Raw genomic sequence first — 18962 nt, 5'->3', positions numbered from 1 at the left:
GAGAGTAAGGGGAGGAGATTCCTGTCTGCTATTGAGGGAGGGAGGAGTAGGTGTATGGGAAGGGCCTCTGGCTGCTAGTCAAGGAGGAGTGGGAGCCTTGGCTGCCCTCTGAGAAGGTGAGAGGGACCCTGGTGCTCAGTGGTGGGGATGGGTTATTTATTTCCAGCTGGGGGATGGGTTATTTATTTCCAGCCCATGACCTGTTGCTCAGCAGCTGGCATGGATCATGATCAGAAGTGGGAGAGGCTGCAGGAGATTTGTCTGGGCTACAGGACTGACCTTCTGCTAGCTGCTCTGCATGAGTGTGTCTGTAGGGTGTGGTGTGGCTGAAATACAGGTGCTCTCAGGACAGTTCACCTGCACCAGGAAGGTCAGCAAAGAGCATGGGTGAGATGGAGAGGGTGTGAATAAGAGCAGTGGGTGGCATTTTGGGGGCTCTTGGCTTCATGCAGGCTAATGCTAGAGAGGACTGGAGCTACAGCCCATAGGGCAATTGCAGTGCTCTGCAATGCTCCAGGAGGGGGCTACAGCTTTCCTGCCCATGGGGAGATGAGCCAGTTGCTGGCCTTTGGCTGAGCCAATGTATGTAACACATCACCTCTGGGGCTGTCTCCTCTGCTGGCACAGACATGGACATAGGGCTGATAGAAAACTCATGGAAATAAATGGAAAGGCTTGAGTGGCCTTTGGGTCAGAGCCTCCTTGGTGAACAAGTCTCTTGCATCTTAACTTCACTGATACTCTAGGCCCTAAATACCTTCCTGCTGCCTTCTTGGTCCAGCATGCAGTGCTGGAAAGGCAGCTGGCTCTGTTTGCCATGGGAGCATAGGAATTGCTGTATTGGATCAGAGCAATAAGCCAGCTAATCCAGTGACCTGTCTCTGGCAGGAACCAATCCTAGGTACTTCTTGCACTGACATGCAGGGATAGGCAAGCATGGGTTCCTCTGCCCGCAGGGAAAACTTCCTTGTGAGCCCAGATAGGTTGGTTCTTGCCTGTGAATGATTGGATTGCTTCCCCCAATTCTTTTACTATAACTTCTGGATCTTCTCTCGAGAACTATCAAATCCTTTTTTTAATTCTCCAAAGCTCTTGACCTCAATGGTCTCATGTAGCAGCAAGTTCCACTGGGCAATGGTGTGTTGCATGGAAAAGTATTTCTTTGGTCTGATTTTTTTTCTGTAAGCCTTGTGGCCTTACAGAGAATGGAGCTCGCTATTGATAACTGTTGGTGACTGGAGGGAAGAGCTGCTCAGAGCTCCCCGAGAGCTCCAGGTGGCCAGGGGCTCCTAGGGAAGGGTGCTCTCTGCTTGTCCATTGGAGAGCGGGGGGAAGGGGCTGAATGGGCCGGCCTCATTTGCATTTCCTTCCCGTGACCGTTTGGGCCACGTTTTTTAACTACCTCTAAGCTTTGAGTTTGGGGCAATCCAGTGGCATTGACCCTTTTGGGAAAAGGGACAAAACACTGACCCAAAGGTGTTTGGAGTCACCCTGACCACAGCTGCGGTGAGGCCCAATTGGGTCAGGGAGATTGGAAACGCTGGTGGCAAAGGGGAGGGGTGGAGCGCAGGTGTTGTAACGTGCGGGTTTTAAGTTAAACTGATTTGTTCCAGACACGTGGATGTGGCTTTGCTGTAGCTGCTTCGGCAGGGTAGATGTGGTGACTGTTGCGCTGCAGGGTGATGGTGTGTTTGAAGATAAAACCACAGTGTGTGGCGGGCTGCGTGCAGCCCGTCCCAGCCAGTAATTAAAGCTGAAGTTGTTTCAGGTGAGTCATGGGGTAGAGTCCCATGAGCAGCATGGGCCTGGGAGAATCCTTGGAATTAGAGGATTGGGCCAAAAGAAATCTGATGAGGTTCAACAAGGACAAGTGCAGAGTCCTGTACTTAGGACAGAAGAATCCCATGCACTCCTACAGACTAGGGACCGAATGGCTAGGCAGCAGTTCTGCAGAAAAGGACCTAGGGGTTACAGTGGACGAGAAGCTGGATATGAGTCAACAGTGTGCCCTTGTTACCAAGAAGGCCAGTGGCATTTTGGGGTGTATAAGTAGGGGCATTGCCAGCAGATCGAGGGACGTGATCGTTCCCCTCTATTCGATATTGGTGAGGCCTCATCTGGAGTATTGTGTCCAGTTTTGGGCCCCACACTACAAGAAGGATGTGGAAAAATCGGAGAGAGTCCAGTGGAGGGCAACAAAAATGATTAGGGGCCTGGAACACATGAGTTATGAGGAGAGGCTGAGGGAACTGGAATTGTTTAGTCTACGGAAGAGAAGAATGAGGGGGGTTTTGATAGTTGCTTTCAACTACCTGAAAGGGGGTTCCAAAGAGGATGGATCTAGACTGTTCTCAATGGTAGCAGATGACAGAACGAGGAGTAATGATCTCAAGTTGCAGTGGGGGAGGTTTAGGTTGGATATTAAGAAAAACTTTCACTAGGAGTGTGGTGAAACACTGGAACGCGTTACCTAGGGAGGTGGTGGAATCTCCTTCCTTAGAGGTTTTCAAGGTCAGGCTTGACAAAGCCCTGGCTGGGATGATTTAGTTGGGGATTGGCCCTGCTTTGAGCAGGGGTGGGACTAGATGACCTCCTGAGGTCCCTTCCAACCCTGATCATCTGTGATTCAGGACAATAAACTATGACTGGGGAACAGTGCAGGAGGGAAGTGGTAGAAGACACCTGCCACTTATAAATGCTGGAGGAGGACTGAGGTTGGGACTATTGTTAAGATACCCAGGGCATGGGGGAGTCTTAACACACAGAATTTGTTAATTGCAGGTTTTCCCCAATTCACTCTGCTGTCCTGCTCCCACCTTGTGTGTCTCCCGCCCCGCCTCCCCACCCGCACCCCCCAGTAAAGTTCTCTTTGTTTCATATCTCTGGACTCGGTGCTGGTGAGTGGGGAAGTATTATTCACCAAAGGTGCCCAGGGTAGTATTGTTTGTTTGTTTTCCCTTTTTGTTGCCAACACCTCCTGGCAGAAGGGCTACACCCCTTTGCTGTGGACCTCTGTCTCCAAGTCCATTGTCAGCGCAGGGCGTAGGGTTCCAGAGGGAGGCTCTGCTTCCTTTTCACTATCTGGAAGCGCGGCTGCCTGTAGGAGCAGTGCTGGGCCAATGGAATCTGACAGCGTAACAACGGCTGCTTTTTTATTAGGAGCCAGAAGCTGAGGTGGGACCTTTATTTATTACAGAGGCATTAGGCAGGAACTGCACAAATCTTTGGCTGTTCCACTTGGTGGAGGTCTCTGATTTCTAAGGGTTGCTCCTGGGACCATGAGGTTCCGATTTGAAGTTTCTGTGCAGTGTGCCTCATTGGCTAGTCTGGATCTGTTAGAGCTGTCCAAACCCAGACTGTTAGAGCTGTCCAAACCCAGACTGTTCAGCAGGGAGGTTATGGCAAAGCTCCAGGGCTGTTGTGCATTGGCTGTCTGGTTTATCCCTGTTCTTCCCTCTTCATATGTTGCTTGTTGTGTCAGTCTCTGCCAAGAATTCACAACCTGTCTCCCACTACATGTAGGTAGCACATGGCACGTCATGGGAGCTACCAGACACCAATAACTGATCATTTTAAGATCTGATTCCTTGTGACTTGCCAGGGCCAGTAATGCTGGTGAGACCAGGACAAATGCTTTCAGGACCAGTCAGGCCTTGGTCGCAGGGTTTAGTCCTGGCCTTTCCACACACTGCTCCCCCTGCCTTTCTCTGTTCACTGCAGAGGGGTTTCTGGAATTTACTCCCTGCTCTCCCGGCCCCAAACCTTCACAAATTGGCCTCTGAAACATGGCGACAGTCCATGGCCTCTTGCACTGGGGGTGTGAATGAACTGGTGCAATGTGGGATGATGCACTGCATCCACACAGCTCTCCCTGCAGGCATGGCAGAGCCTGTGGCTTATTGCACATACCCCACAATGCCCTGCGGGGGTCCCTGGAGCCGAGGCAGCTAGCCCACATTGCCACACACAAGATGACTCCCTGGAGGAAGTGCTTAGCATTTATGGTATCTAATGTCTATTAACATCTGTTCACAATTTTAGCTTGTTCCAATGGATTATTTGAATGGGTCTGTCCTGCACGGGCTGTGACAGACAGACAATATGCTGTAATATCCTGAACAAACCTTATATAAGTGAGAGAAACTTTAAGGACATTAAACCTTCTAGGATTAGCATTGATGCCTTTGGGGTCCATTGTATTAAATGTGTAATTGTGTACATGCTATTGTGGCATTGTACGTGCCTTCTCTCATACTGTACTTCCTCCCTGAGCAACCCTATGAAGTCACCCCCCTGGACAGAGATGCATGTACTGGTTCAAACCAGATTCTCCAGGGCACATGTGCGTGCACACACAGGATTTTTGCATAAATAGCCTGGTTTTAAACTGGCTCAGGGCCTTATTTCTGATCCAGCAAATGGACAGGACCCTGGTCCGTGGAAGGCCCCAGTCCTTAGCGTACAGTTGGAAGGACTGGGCCTACTGAGGTGCTTGTTCTGAGCTGGAGCTGTGGTGAATTTGTGATCACAAAGAACCACAATTTGTCTATCCTAATAACCTGCCAGGGAAGGATGGTTCAGGCTCTCCGCAGACCTCCAGCGCATTGGCAGAGGGTCCAGCAGATGGGGAGAATCTTAGGGCCAATGCCCTGGAGGGAAGCAGGAACGAGGCTGATGAAAGCTGCAGCCTGTTCCATCCTGGCCAAGCACCCCACTGCAACCGGAGCAGTGGACAACCCAGCGGCTGGAGCAGGAGAGGGTGCCTGGAACTCCAGCATTTTGCAGACCAGGAAAGGCAGTGTCAATATGAGAGAGAAGAGAAGGAGAAACCAGCACAAGAACATAACATAAGACCATCAGAACGGCCAGGCTGGGTCAGACCAAAGGTCCATCTAGCCCTATATCCTGTCTTCTGACAGGTTTCAGAGTAGCAGCCGTGTTAGTCTGTATTCGCAAAAAGAAAAGGAGTACTTGTGGCACCTTAGAGACTAACAAATTTATTTGAGCATAAGCCTCAGTAGGCCCAGTCCTTCCAACTGTATGCTAAGGACATTGGTGAGGCCTCATCTGGAGTACTGTGTCCAGTTTTGGGCCCCACACTTCAAGAAGGATGTGGATAAATTGGAGAGAGTCCAGCAAAGGGCAACAAAAAATGATTAGGGGACTGGAACACATGAGTTATGAGGAGAGGCTGAGGGAGCTGGGATTGTTTAGCCTGCAGAAGAGAAGAATGAGGGGGGATTTGATAGCTGCTTTCAACTACCTGAAAGGGGGTTCCAAAGAGGATGGCTCTAGACTGTTCTCAATGGTAGCAGATGACAGAACGAGGAGTAATGGTCTCAAGTTGCAGTGGGGGAGGTTTAGATTGGATATTAGGAAAAACTTTTTCACTAAGAGGGTGGTGAAACACTGGAATGCGTTACCTAGGGAGGTGGTAGAATCTCCTTCCTTAGAGGTTTTTAAGGTCAGGCTTGACAAAGCCCTGGCTGGGATGATTTAACTGGGAATTGGTCCTGCTTCGAGCAGGGGGTTGGACTAGATGACCTTCTGGGGTCCCTTCCAACCCTGATATTCTATCATTCTATGATTCTATCATTCTAAGCTTTCATGAGCTACAGCTCACTTCATCGGATGTCTTCTGACAGTGGCCAATGCCAGGTGCCCCAGAGGGAATGAACAGAACAGGGAATCATCAAGTAATCCATCCCCTGTTGCCCATTCCCAGCTTCTGGCAAACAGAGGCTATCCCTTTTCATACCTCACAGGGATGTTGTGAAAATAAATTAATTAATATCTGTGAAGTATTCAGATACTATAGTGTGAGTACTAACCTTGGGGTGAGTGAGTTTGTTTGGCAGTTTTTTCTTTTTCTTTCAGGTTATTTCAGTTACAGGGTCAATTGGGATTGTGTGTTTGGGGACAGTCTGAGCCATTGTTCCCTTGATCAGCCTCAGTCAGCCTTGTGATCACCCTCCCCCTATGTGATTAACGAGGGGTAGGGCTGACCTAGGAGGGAAGGCCTTAAAAGTCAGAGCCTAAGCGACCAAGGGGAGCTAGAGAGAGGAGTCTGTAGGAGGGAGTCATAATATTATTGTTATGCTTAGGAATGGCCACATCGCCAGTGCCCACGCTGCTCCTGTCTCCTGCGCCTGTATCCAGACAGAGAACCTAACCGTGGATGTCTCTACCCAGATCCTGGCATGGACTTGCAGAGACTGGGCCCTGCATTTCCCACTCTCAGAAAGCCAGGATGGGGGGAGCATCCAATGTGAAAGGTGCCTGCTGGTGGAATCTCTCAGGAAGCAGGGGGGAGAGGTACAGGAGGAGGTGGCTAGGCCGATGCGCATCCGTGCCCACAAGGAATTCATTGACAGTTTTCATATGGAGGCTTCCATGGCTGAGGACGCTATCCAGCTACAGAGGACTGCGCATGCCGCCGGGGGAGGAGGATATGGCTCTGTCACAGGGAGGTCACTGGCTGCTGGTGACGTCCAGCAGCAGGCTGTGCCCCATCCCTACTCCCAACCCACCCACCATGATGATGGAAAACTGATATGCTGCCCTGGCGATTCCTCATCACTCGTTGCTCCCAAAGGTGGAGGAGGAGAGGCCATGTACCCCCAAGGCTGGGAGGATCACAGCCGCCACTCCCAAGAGGAAACGTATGGTAGGGGTGATGGGAGCCTCTCTTCTGAGGGGGATGGAGGCACCTATCTGTTGCCCTGACATGGCATCCCGGGAGGTATGCTGCCTGCCCGTATCTGAGATGTTACGGAGGGATTGTCGAGGATCATCCGTCCCTCTGACTACTACCCCATGCTACTCATCCATGTGGGCACAAATGATACTACGAGGTTTGATCCTCAGCAGATCCGAAGTGACTACAGGGCTCTGGGAGTAAGGGTGAGGGAGTTGGGAGTGCAGGTGCTGTTCTCTTCAGTTAAGGGTAGGGGCCCAGGCAGAGACCGATGCATCCTGGAGGTGAATGCCTGGCTGCGAGGATGGTGTCGCCGGGAGGGTTTCGGCTTCCTTGACCACAGGATGCTGTTCCAGGAAGAAGGATGCTAATCAGAGATAGGCTGACCTCATAAAGGAAGGGGAAGAGCATATATGTCTACAGACTGGCTAATCTAGTGAGGAGCGCTTTAAACTAGGTTCGATGGGGGCAGGTGACCAAAGCCCACAGGTAAGTAAAAAACATGGAGACCTCGGAGAAGGATCAGAATCTGGGGGGAGCATGGGCTGTTATAGCAGAAATAAAGGAGAGACAAGACAGAAGTCAGGGGAGGGGAATCAAATAAGTATCTGAGATGTCTGTATACTAATGCAAGAAGTATGGGGAATAAGCAGGAAGAACTCAAAATGCCAGTAAATAAACTCAACTATGACATAGTTGGCATCACGGAGACTTGGTGGGATAATACACATGACTGGAATATTGGTATAGAAGGGTACAGCTTGCTTAGGACATCTGCTGGGAAAGTAACACAGCGGGGCACAGATTATCTAACAAGTTCTTGGAATGTATTGGAGACAATTTTTTATTTCAGAAGACTGAGAAAGCTATGGAGGAGAGGCTGTTCTAGATTTGATTTTGACAAATAGGGAGGAACTGGTTGAGAGTTTGAAAGTGGTAGGCAACTTGGGTGAAAGTGATCATGAAATAGTAGAGTTCATGATTCTAAGGCATGGTAGGAGGGAGAACAGCACAATAAAGACAATGAATTTCAAGAGGGAAGTCTAGCAAACTCAGGGAGTTGGTAGGTAAAATCCTATGGGAAGCACTTTTAAGGGGAAAAACAACTGAAGACAGTTGGCAGTTTTTCAGAGAGACATTATTAAGGGCACAAGAGAAAACTATCCCCCTGTGTAGGAAAGATAGGAAGTATGGCCAGAGACCACCCTGGCTTAACTGGCTTCAATGATCTAAAACTCAAAAAAAGTCCCAAAAAAAGTGGAAACACGGTCAACTTACAAATGATGAATATAAACAAATAACACAAGTATGTAGGACAAAATTAGAAAAGCCCAGGCACAAAACGAGATCAAACTAGCTAGGGACATAAAACGAAACATGAAAACATTCTACAAATACATTAGAAGCAAGAGGAAGACCAAGGACAGGGTAGGCCCACTACTCAATGAGGGGGAAAAGACAATAACCGAAAATGTGGAAATGGCAGAGATGCTTAATGACTTATTTGCTTTGATTTTCACCAAGAAGGTTAATGGCAATTGGACGTCTAACATAGTGAATGCCAGTGAAAATGCACTTCCTGGACACTACAGTGCTAATAAACGATGGTCACATCACCACCACCCTATACCGGAAACCTACTGACCGCTATTCCTACCTACATGCCTCCAGCTTTCACCCTGACCACACCACACAATCCATAGTCTACAGCCAAGCTCTGCGATACAACTGCATTTGCTCCAACCCCTCAGACAGAGACAGACACACCTACAAGATCTCTATCAAGCACTCTTACAACTACCCTCTGATCCCACTGAGAGTTACCAAAAGCAGCAACAGCATTTGCTCAAGAAACTCCCTGAAAAAGCACAAGATCAAATCCGCACAGACACACCCCTGGAACCCCGACCTGGGATATTCTATCTACTACCCAAGATCCATAAACCTGGAAATCCTGGGCGCCCCATCATCTCAGGCATTGGCACCCTGACAGCAGGATTGTCTGGCTATGTAGACTCCCTCCTCGGGCCCTACGCTACCAGCACTCCCAGCTACCTTCGAGACACCACTGACTTCCTGAGGAAACTACAATCCATTGGTGATCTTCCTGATAACACCATCCTGGCCACTATGGATGTAGAAGCCCTCTACACCAACATTCCACACAAAGACGGACTACAAGCCGTCAAGAACACTATCCCCGATAATGTCACGGCTAACCTGGTGACTGAACTTTGTGACTTTGTCCTTACCCATAACTATTTCACATTTGGGGACAATGTATACCTTCAAATCAGCAGCACTGCTATAGGTACCCGCATGGCCCCACAGGATGCCAAAATTTTTATGGCTGACTTAGAACAACGCTTCCTCAACTCTCGTCCCCTAATGCCCCTACTCTACTTGCGCTATATTGATGACATCTTCATCATCTGGACCCATGGAAAAGAAGCCCTTGAGGAATTCCACCATGATTTCAACAATTTCCATCCCACCATCAACCTCAGCCTGGTCCAGTCCACACAAGAGATCCACTTCCTGGACACTACAGTGCTAATAAATGATGGTCACATAAACGCCACCCTATACCGGAAACCTACTGACCGCTATTCCTACCTACATGCCTCCAGCTTTCACCCTGACCACACCACACGATCCATCGTCTACAGCCAAGCTCTGCGATACAACCACATTTGCTCCAACCCCTCAGACAGAGACAGACACCTACAAGATCTCTATCAAGCATTCTTACAACTACCCTACCCACCTGCGGAAGTGAAGAAACAGATTGATAGAGCCAGAAGAGTTCTCAGAAGTCACCTACAACAGGACAGGCCTAACAAAGAAAATAACAGAACGCCACTAGCCGTCACCTTCAGCCCCCAACTAAAACCCGTCCAACGCATTATTAAGGATCTACAACCTATCCTGAAGGATGACCCAACACTCTGACAAATCTTGGGAGACAGGCCAGTCCTTGCCTACAGACAGCCCCCCAACCTGGAGCAAATACTCACCAGCAACCACATACCACACAACAGAACCACTAACCCAGGAACAGAGTAACAGCCGTGTTAGTCTGTCTTCGCAAAAAGAAAAGGAGTACTTGTGGCACCTTAGCGACTAACCAATTTATTTGAGCATGAGCTTTCGTGAGCTACAGCTCACTTCATGCTGTAGCTCACGAAAGCTCATGCTCAAATAAATTGGTTAGTCTCTAAGGTGCCCCAAGTACTCCTTTTCTTTTAACCCAGGAACCTATCCTTGCAACAAAGCCCGTTGCCAACTGTGCCCACATATCTATTCAGGGGACACCATCACAGGGCCGAATAACATCAGCCACACTATCAGAGGCTCGTTCACCTGCACATCCACCAATGTGATATATGCCATCATGTGCCAGCAATGCCCTTCTGCCATGTACGTTGGTCAAACTGGACAGTCTCTATGTAAAAGAATAAATGGACACAAATCAGATGTCAAGAATTATAACATTCATAAACCAGTCGGAGAACACTTCAATCTCTCTGGTCACGCGATTACAGACATGGAAGTCGCTATTTTACAACAAAAAAACTTCAAATCCAGACTCCAGCGAGAAACTGCTGAATGGGAATTCATTTGCAAATTGGGTACAATTAACTTAGGCTACCTTGCATAATGACTTAGCCACTCCCAGTCTCTATTCAAGCCTATTTCCCCTTGTTTTTTCCTACCCCCCGCCTTCCCCAGATGTTCTTGTTAAACCCTGGATTTGTGCTGAAAATGGCCCACCTTGATTATCATACACATTGTAAGGAGAGTGATCACTTTAGATAAGCTATTACCAGCAGGAGAGTGGGGTGGGAGGAGGTATTTTTTCATGCTTTGTGTGTATATAATAAGATCTTCTAAACTTTCCACAGTATGCATCCGATGAAGTGAGCTGTAGCTCACGAAAGCTTATGCTCAAATAAATTGGTTAGTCTCTAAGGTGCCACAAGTATTCCTTTTCTTTTAGTGAAAATGTAGGATCAGAGTCTAAAACAGGGAAAGAACAAGTAAAAAATTACTCAGACAAGTTAGAGGTTTTCAAATCACCAGGTTCTTATGAAATGTATCCTAGAATACTCAAGGAGATATCTGAGCCATTAGCAATTTTCTCTGAAAAGTCATGGAAAAGGGCAAATATAGTGCCCATCCATAAAAAGGGAAATAAGGACAACCCAGGGAATTACAGACCAGTCACCATAACTTCTGTACCCAGCAAGATAATGGACCAAATAATTAAGCAATCAATTTCCAAACATCTAGAAGATAATAAGGTGATAAATAACAGTCAGCATGGATTTGTCAAGAACAAATCGTGTCAAATCAACCTGATAGCTTTCTTACAGTGTAACAAGCCTTGTGGATAGGGGGGAAGCGGTAGATGTGGTATATCTTGACTTTAGTAAGGTTTTTGATACTGTCTTGCATGACCTTCTCACGAACAAACTAGGGAAATACAACCTAGATGGAGCTACAATAAGGTGGGTGCATAACTGGTTGGAAAATCATTCCCAGACAGTAGTTATCAGTGGTTCACAGTTATTCTGGAAGGGCATAACGAGTGGGGTCCCACAGGGATCAGTTCTGGGTCTGGTTCTGTTAAATATCTTTATGCCATTTTCTAAATCATTGATGGAGCAGAGGTTCTCAAACTGTGGTCCGTGCACCACCAGTGGTCCGCAAGCTCCATTCAGGCAGTCCACGGATAGTTCCCTGTAAGTTGCGTGCCTGGGCGGTTGCACGAGAAAATGAAGGGCCACCCACCTAATTAGTGGAGCCATGTCTGTGCGTCTCCACTAATTAGATGCCTGGACCCTGGAGAAGATGCACATGTAAGGTGAGGTGGTGGCCTTGAGGGGAATATGGGCAAGTGGGAGGAGGCAGTGGGGTGAGAACAATTGGTGGGGGGAATCTTGGATGTGCAGGGCTGTGGCAGCCAGAGAAAGAGGTGACTTTCCCCAGCTCCAGAGCTGCGGCTGCCAGGAGAGAGATGGCCTCCTTCCCAGCCTCAGAGCTGTGGCTGCTGTGATGAGGGAGAGACCCCCCCTCCTTCCCAGCCCCAGCTGTGGGGTTGCTGTGGCGGGGGAGAGAGGGCACATCCATTGCATTAGAAAGGTAAGACTACTGATATTAAAATGAGTTGTGTGCTTTTATTTGTAGAACAAAAAAAGTTAAGATTTTTTTTATATAGCGCTTTTGTCAAGGTTCCTTCCCCACTCTGAACTCTAGGGTACAGATGTGGGGACCTGCATGAAAAACCTCCTAAGCTTATCTTTACCAGCTTAGGTCAAAACTTCCCCAAGGTACAAAATATTCCACCCTTTGTCCTTGGATTGGCCGCTACCACCACCAAACTAATACTGATTACTGGGGAAGAGCTGTTTGGACGTGTCTTTCCCCCCAAAATACTTCCCAAAACCTTGCACCCCACTTCCTGGACAAGGTTTGGTAAAAAGCCTTACCAATTTGCCTAGGTGACTACAAACCCAGACCCTTGGATCTTAAGAACAATGAACAATCCTCCCAACACTTGGACCCCCCACTTCCTGGGAAATGTTGGATAAAAAGCCTCACCAATTTGCATAGGTGACCACAGACCCAAACCCTTGGATCTGAGAACAATGAAAAAGCATTCAGTTTTCTTACAAGAAGACTTTTAATAAAAATAGAAGTAAATAGAAATAAAGAAATCCCCCCTGTAAAATCAGGATGGTAGATATCTTACAGGGTAATTAGATTCAAAAACATAGAGAACCCCTCTAGGCAAAACCTTAAGTTACAAAAAAGATACACAGACAGAAATAGTTATTCTATTCAGCACAATTCTTTTCTCAGCCATTTAAAGAAACCATAATCAAACACATACCTAGCTAGATTACTTACTAAAAGTTCTAAGACTCCATTCCTGGTCTATCCCCGGCAGAAACCAGCATATAGACAGACACACAGACCCTTTGTTTCTCTCCCTCCTCCCAGCTTTTGAAAGTATCTTGTCTCCTCATTGGTCATTTTGGTCAGGTGCCAGCGAGGTTACCTTTAGCTTCTTAACCCTTTACAGGTGAGAGGAGCTTTCCCCTGGCCAGGAGGGATTTCAAAGGGGTTTACCCTTCCCTTTATATTTATGACAGCTTTTATCTAAAGTGCTTTACAATAGTTAGCTAATGGTGCAAACAACATTTGGAAAGATTATTAAGTGGTCTGCCGAGAGCCTCAGCAATTTTCAAGTGGTCTGCGAAAAGAAAATTTGAGAACCACTGGGCTAGAGAGTACACATATATAGTTTCCATATGATACCAAGTTGGGAGGGGTTGCAAGTGCTTTGGAGGATATGATTAAAATTCAAAATGATCTGGACAAACTGGAGAAATGGTCTGAAGTAAATAGGATGAAATTTAATAAGGACAAATGCAAAGTACTCCACTTAGGAAGGAACAATCAGTTGCACACATACAAAATGGGAAGTGACAGCCTAGGAAAGAGAACTGTGGAAAGGGATTTGGGGGTCATAGTGGATCACAAACTAAATATGAGTCAACAGTATAACTCTATTGCAAAAAAAGCAAACATAATTCTGGGATGTATTAGCAGGAGTGTTGTAAGCAAGACACGAAAAGTAATTCTTCTGCTCTACTCCGCACTGATTAGGCCTCAACTGGAGTACTGTGTCCAGTTCTAGGCACCACGTTTCAGGAAAGATGTGGACAAATTGGAGAAAGTTCAGAGAAGAGCAACAAAAATGATGAAAGGTCTAGAAAACGTGACCTATGAGGGAAGATTGAAAAAATTGGGATTGTTTAGTCTGGAGAAGAGAAGACTGAGAGGGGACATAACAATTTTCAAGTACATAAAAGGTTGTTACAAGGAAAAGGGTGGTAAATTGTTCTTGTTAACCCCTGAGGATAGGACAAGAAGCAATGGGCTTAAATTGCAACCAGGGATGTTTAGGTTGGACATTAGGAAAAAATTCCTAACTGTCAGGGTGGTGAAGCACTGGGATAAATTGCCCAGGGAGATTGTAGAATCTCCATCCCTGGGGATTTTTAAGAGCAGGTTGGACGAACAATTGTCAGGGATGGTCTAGATAATACTTAGTCCTGCCTTGAGTGCAGGGGACTGGACTAGATGACCTCTCGAGGTCCCTTCCTGTTCTATGATTCTATAGTGCTGAGCATCATGGAAAAACCCATGAAGAAATAAATAATTGTCTTCAGATTAGGTTTTGATCAGTGTGCAGTAAATAAGACATTTTGCCACATAGTGAATGAACCTGCCAAACAACCAGTGGGGCCACTGGCCAATCAAGGTGCCAAAGGAGCACTCAAGGCAGATAAAGCTTTTGCGGAAAAGTTAAATTAATTCTTTGCATCAGTCTTCACTGCAGAGGATGTGAGGGAAATTCCCACACCTGAGCCATTCTTTTTAGGTGACAAATCTGAGGAACTGTCCCCACATTGAAGTGTCAATAGAGGAGGTTTTGGAACAAACTGATAAACTAAACAGTAATAAGTTACCAGGACCAGATGCTATTCATCCAAGAGTTCTGAAGGAATTCAAATATGAAATCACAGAACTACTAACTGTGATTTGTATCCTATAATTTAAATCAGCTTCTGTACCAGATGGCTGGAGGATAGCTAATGTGACGTCAATATTTACAAAATGCTCTGGAGGTGATCCTGGCAATTACAGGCCAATAAGCCTAACTTCAGTGCTAATAAAATTTGCAGATGACACAAGGTTGGGAGGTATTGCCAATATGGAGGAGGACCGGAATATCATACCAGAAGATCTGGATGACTTGTAACCTGGAGTAATAGAAATGGGATGATATTTAATAGTGCAAAAAGCAAGGTCATGCATTTAGGGACTAACAACAAGAATTTTTGCTATAAGCTGGGGACTTATCATTTGGAAGTGAAAATGGAGGAGAAAGAGCTGGGGGTATTGGTTGATCACAGGATGACTATGAGCCGTCAATGTGATGCTGCTGTGAAAAAAGCTAATGCAGTCCTAGAATGTATCAGGCAAAGTATTTCCAATAGAAACAGGGAAATGTTAGTACCATTATACAAGGCACTGGTGAGGCCTCATCTGGAGTATTTTGTGCAGTTCTGATCTCCCATATTTAAGAAAGATGAATTCAAACTGGAAATGGTGTAGAGAAAGGCTACTAGGATGATCTGAGGAATGGAAAACCTGTCTTATGAGAGGAGACTCAAAGAGCTTGTTTTGTTGAGCCTAACCAAATGAAGGCTGAGGGGAGATATTGCTGTCTCTAAACACATCAGAGGGATAAATATGAGGGAGTGAGATAAGTTATTTAAGTTAATCACCAATGTGGACCCCAGAACAAACGGCTATAAACTGGCCATCAACAAGTTTAGGCTTGAAATTAGGTCAAGGTTTGTAACCATCAAAGGAGTGAAGTTCTGGAGCAGCCTTCCAAGGGGAGCAGCGGGAAAAAACCTAAATGGCTTCAAGACTGAGCTTGATAAGTTTATGGAGGGGATGATCTGACAGGACTGCCTACAATGGAGTATGGCCCAGTAGTGACTGCCTGTAGCAAAAATTCCCAACGGCTGGACATGGGACACGAGATGGGGAGGGCTCTGAGTTACTACAGACAATTCTTTCCTAGGTATCTGCCTGGTGGGTCTTGCTGGGTACTCAGGATCTAACTGATCACCATATTTGGGGTTGGGAAAGAATTTTCCCCTGGGCCAGAGTGGCAGACACCCTGGGGATTTTTTGGCTTCCACTGCAGCATGGGGCAAGGGGACTCTTGCAGGTTTAAACTAATGTAAATGGTGAATTCTCTGGAATTGAAGTCTTTAAACCATGATTTGAGGACTTCAGTAACACAGCCAGAGGTTATGGGTCTATTACAGGAGTGGATGAGGGAGGTTCTATGGCCTGCAATATGCAGGGGGTCAGACTAGGTGATCACAATGGTCCCTTCTGACTTTAGTAAGATTATCTGAGTAAGAATAGACATTACAATTTTAAACCTAACCAGTGTCGCATAAGTGACTTGCCACAAGATGTCAGAACATGTTAGTATTAGAACTGACTGGGTCTAATATTTATTTAATTTTCTTTCTTGATATAGGGACTAGATACAATGCTCCTGTCAGATAATTTCTAAGTTACTATCTGCAAGAACACTAGAGTTTTTGGTTGCATAAGTAGCCCCTGGAATCACAGTTAAAATTGCGCTCCCCTCCCCCGAAATCTGAAATGGCGCCCTGAGGGCAGGCACAGAATTTGTCCCCCACCCCCACACGTGGCCCCATTGGCCTGACTGGAGCTGCCCCCAGCCCAAATATAGAAGTCAAACTAGGCCTGTAAGTAAAAATAGTAAAAATATATAGTAAAAACAGAATTGTCAGACACGCATAGATGGACAAAATACTTTGGGGAAGAGTCAACCTGGTTTTTGTAAAGGGAAATCAGACCTCACCAATCTACTAGAATTTTTCGAGGGGGTCAACAAGCATGTGGAGAAGGGAGACCCAGTGGATATCGTGTACTTGGACTTTCAGAACGTCTTTGACAGGATCCCTCACCAAAGGCTCATAAGCAAAGTAAGCCATCATGGGACAAGAGGGAAAGGGCCTTGCATAGATCAGTAACTGGCTAAAAGATAGGACACAAAGGGTAGGAATAAATGGTCAGTTTTCACAGTGGATCTTACTGGCACCAGTGCTGTTCAACATATTCATAAATGGTCTGGAAAAAGGGGTAAACAGTGAGATAACAAAGTTTGCAGACAATATTAAATTACTCAAGTTAGTTAAGTCCAAAGCAGACTGTGAAGAGTTACAATGGGATCTCACAAAACTGGGTGACTGGGCGACAAAATGGCTGATGAAATTCAGTGTTGATAAATGCAATGGAAAACATCCCAACTATACATATGAAATGATGGGGTCTAAATTAGCTGTTACCTCTCAAATAAGAGATCTTAGAGCTCAATGTGCATCAACAGTCAAAAAAGATAACAGAATGTTAGGAACTATCAGGAAAGGGAAAGATAATGTCATAATGACACAATAGAGATCCATGGTACATCCACACCTTCAATCTGGTGTTGCCCCATCTCAAAAAAGCTATATTAGAATCCGAAAAGGTTCAGAAAAGGGCAATAAAAATAAGGGGTCTGGAACAACTTCCATAGAAGGAGAGATTAAAAAGACTTGGACTGTTAGAAAAGAAATGAGTAAGGGGAGATATGATAGGGGTCTATAAAATCATGAATAGTGTGGAGAAAGTGAATAAGGAAGTGCTGTTTACCCCTTAGTTTAACACAAGAACCAGGATCAGACACTGAAATTAATAGGCAGCATGTTTTAAACAAACAAAAGGAAGTACTTCTTCACATGATGCATAGTCAACCTGTGGAACTCATTGCCAGGGGATGTTGAGAAGGCCAAAAGTATAAGTGTGGGTTCAGAAAAGAACTAAGTTCATGATAAGTTCATGGAGGACAGGTCCATTGGTGGCTATTAGCCAGGATAGGCAGGGATGCAATCCCATGCTCTGAGTGGACTAAACCTCTCATTGCCAGCACCTGGGGCTGAATGACAAGGCCTGGATCACTCAATAAATTGCCCTGTTTTGTTCATTATCTCTGAAGTACCTGGGATTGGCTGCTGTCGGAAGACAGGATACTTGGCTAGATGGACCATTGGTCTGACCCAACATGGCCGTTCTTATGAAAGCTAGCCCCATAGGTTCTAAAGAGGAAAACTTATGCAGGATGGTTGTCAGACAACTCCGTAAAGATTTTTAACAGCGGAATGGTGGTTTGCTAGCAAGATGTCTATCTGAACAGGGGAAATGTAACTGTGAAAAGTGATGGCAAACCTGCCATCAAGAGAATAGACCCGCCCATGCAACAAGTCAATGGGTTTCCCAAGGGAACAGGTCAGCAATGACCAGTTGTCATCATTCAATATTTAACAATGGGCTCTTCAGTCTAGCAGAGGAAGTTCTCACATGATCCAAGGGCTGGGAGTTGAAGCCAGACAAATTCAGATAGGAAATAAGGCACACAGTTTTAACAGTGAGAGAGTAAGTAACCACTGGAACAATGTACCAAGCGGCGTGATGGCTTGGCTGGGGACGGTCTCCGGCCTGTCTTACCCGGGAGGTCAGACTGGGTGATCACAATGGTCCCTTCTGGCTTTGGAATCTGTGAATCTTTCATCCTGTGGCGAGAGGGTATTCGTGAGGGGTGTGATGGGGAGCTCACAGCTGATTCCCTTTCACCCCAGCTGCACGGTCCCTGCAGAGCTGCATGGATTTCTGTAAACTGGTCCTGCTCAGCCATGCTGGCTTGGTGCCCTGGGGCACTGCTGAGCTCACTCTCCTGGCTTAGTGGGATGACAGTCAGGTTCACACCTGGCCTACCTAGTTCTAACGCATGCCTACAGGAGCTCTCGGCTGTGACAGGAAACTCCAAACAAGGCCGGAGAAGATCAGGTGCCGACGACTTGCACAAACACCCTAAGTCTTATAACAACAAACCTGGCAACGCTAATTCCCCCTGCAAAGCTAGCTGCTGTCAAAGGCAAATCTCTGGGAGCCTGGAGTCCAGCCCCACACCTGCGCCAGAGGCAGTCAGGTGTGCTGGAGCCCTCCCCCCACCCCCCAACACTGCCTGCAATGGAACTGAGGGAGGGGGCTTAGGAAACATGGCTAGAGAAGGGGAACTGAGCCCCACTCACAGCCTGTGGGGACCTGGGACTGCACCTTCCCCTTGCACAGGGCACCTGGTCCTTCAAAGCATTTCCCCAGACAGTGCCACAAGAGCGTCTTCTCAGCATCGCCTACCGCGGGCATTCACACAACCCAAGTCAGGCCCCAAAAACATGGGAGTGGCTTAAAACTCATGAGATTTTTAAGGAAATGGATTCTTGAAAGCCAAGATTCCCGGAGCTGGGGCTGTAAGAAATACACCAAGACAAGAGTTGGCAACATTGCTTCTCCTTCACCCTAGAGAGAGAAACTGGAATAACAGGAAAGACGAGACAAGTGGGGGATTAATGAGCAGTGACTTAGGCATGTGTTTACCATGTGATATGACAGCAGAAAGCCAGCACAATTCCATTTGTGCATGGAGGGCCTCATAGGCCAGAGCAGGGAGGGTAGGGTCTCTCTCCAAGCAGCAGGGCCTGGGCATCTGCATTCAGTTCTGGGTACCAGGTTACTGGTAAACTGGCGGGAAAAGCAT

The sequence above is a fragment of the Lepidochelys kempii genome, chromosome 7, assembly GCF_965140285.1.
Source record: "Lepidochelys kempii isolate rLepKem1 chromosome 7, rLepKem1.hap1, whole genome shotgun sequence".
Lineage (NCBI taxonomy): Eukaryota > Metazoa > Chordata > Testudines > Cheloniidae > Lepidochelys > Lepidochelys kempii.
Note: the sequence above shows the minus strand (reverse complement) of the source record.